The sequence below is a fragment of the Homarus americanus genome, unplaced genomic scaffold (assembly GCF_018991925.1).
Source record: "Homarus americanus isolate GMGI-L3 unplaced genomic scaffold, GMGI_Hamer_2.0 scaffold7626, whole genome shotgun sequence".
In the NCBI taxonomy this organism is placed as follows: Eukaryota; Metazoa; Arthropoda; class Malacostraca; order Decapoda; family Nephropidae; genus Homarus; species Homarus americanus.
This window is the reverse complement of record NW_024718273.1, coordinates 3,303,957-3,306,223: the sequence shown is the minus strand read 5'-3', so window position 1 is coordinate 3,306,223 and position 2,267 is coordinate 3,303,957.

Genomic DNA, 2,267 nt, shown 5'->3' with positions numbered 1-2,267 from the left:
TGGACGACACCTGGTGTACGTGATTGTCGTCGTTACCCGTTGAACTGTCCTCCGTCAGTTGTCTGAACCTCTCTTGTCAGTTATGTTTTTCTTCTGCACACGGTGGCAAAGTGGTTGACGATTCCACAGTAGTTGCAATTTTTTCCAAATGCAGGACATTGTCTCTGTCCATGTCGATGGCCAGTGCCATTACACCTGAGACAGTTCAGTTTTGGGTCGCGTGGCATATCCTTACTTTGTTCTCTTAGATTGCTTTTCCAGTCCCGCTGCTGTTGTTGTTGTATCTTGTGTTTACCTTGTTCACAATGGTGCCTTCTTCACCTTGCTCCATCTGGCAAGCTTGGGCTTCAGTTGTAGGCGATTTGTAGAGCTTTCTGTACTGTTATGTCTGTCTCCTTCAGTTATGCACGACGCATTTTATGTGAAGTACATTTCTCCGTCAACTGCTCGATGATGGCTTTGTCAAGGTTGTAGTTGTCGAAGTTGCACTTGGCCCCTTGTGTACGTAGGCGGGTTACGTAGTTGTGTGTACTTTCCCCGACCTCCTGCGCCAGCATCCGGAACTTGTGTCGTTCAAATACTTCGTTTGTTTTCTCACTGAAGTATTCATCAAGTGCTATTCTCATTGTTTTGTACATTGGCTCTGTTTGGTCTGTCGGTATCGCTGGACGCAGTGTCTTCATGATTTCCTTCAGTTTCTTTCCTCCATAGAATCTGATGAGTGCTTGTCTTTTGGCATCTTTAGTTATGTTGAATGCAATGAAGGCATCTTCAGCATGCTCTATCCAGTCAGCCCATGCTTGTGTTTGGTCAGTCTCCTCTAGCTCTAGAGGTTGTAGTGTTGGTATAGCAGTGGCCATGTTGTGAATAGATGTACAGTATGTGCTTGATCCTCGTCGCCAATTTACTGTATGCACCGTCGGTCAGTAATATACTGTTTGATTTTGTTGATGTTTATTGTTTCAATACAGAAGGCACCAATACCTGAAATGTACAGAACAGGAATTAACACACATAGGCTACACCATCTCACACATATACTAGTACACACACTCCAATGACTTTACGCTTGGAACAGTACAATAGCGAGAGGTACTCAACACCCTTCTCATGTGTGTCTCGGGCCAACAGGACATGATAGTGAGAGGTACTCAACACCCTTCTCTTGTGTGTCTCGGGCCAACAGGACATGATAGCGAGAGGTACTCAACACCCTTCTCATGTGTGTCTTGGGCCAACAGGACATGATAGTGAGAGGTACTCAACACCCTTCTCATGTGTGTCTCAGGCCAACAGGACATGATAGGAGACTCAACACCCTTCTCATGTGTGTCTTGGGCCAACAGGACATGATAGTGAGAGGTACTCAACACCCTTCTCATGTGTGTCTCAGGCCAACAGGACATGATAGCGAGAGGTACTCAACACCCTTCTCATGTGTGTCTTGGGCTAACAGGACATGATAGCGAGAGGTACTCAACACCCTTCTCATGTGTGTCTCTGGCCAACAGGACATGATAGCGAGAGGTACTCAACACCCTTCTCATGTGTGTCTCTGGCCAACAGGACATGATAGCGAGAGGTACTCAACGCCCTTCTCATGTGTGTCTCGGGCCAACAGGACATGATAGCGAGAGGTACTCAACACCCTTCTCATGTGTGTCTCGGGCCAACAGGACATGATAGCGAGAGGTACTCAACGCCCTTCTCATGTGTGTCTCGAGCCAACAGGACGTAATTTTGTAAGGTACTCATCATTCAAGAACGATTAAATATTAATAAGATAATTATTGTTTAATCATTAATAACTTTTGTATCATATTTAATATTTTTTTAATAATTATTGTTCAATAATTATTTAGTTTGAGAGTAATAATTACAGTTAATCTTAATATTTAATTATATAGTTAATATGGCGGGTTTATTATGTCATTATAACTTATACATTGTATTATAATATTAATAAATCATTGGAAAATAGACCCTAAATAACCAAAGAAAAAAATATATCTTAATTGCTATTTATTTTTGTGGATTTGTAAATGCTGTTAAATTGTTTGGTTCTCTTTCTACTGACTTAAGTCTAGTTAAACATTAATATATTAATATTAAGGAGAATTTATTAAAAAATTAAACATTATATTAATGTTTAATATTTTTATATTATTTAATATTTGTTATACAATATATTTATTATAGTAATAATAATGAAAACTTGCAATTGCTGAAAGATAAGAAAGAGAATCGGACAAGTTGTAGCAGGTCGA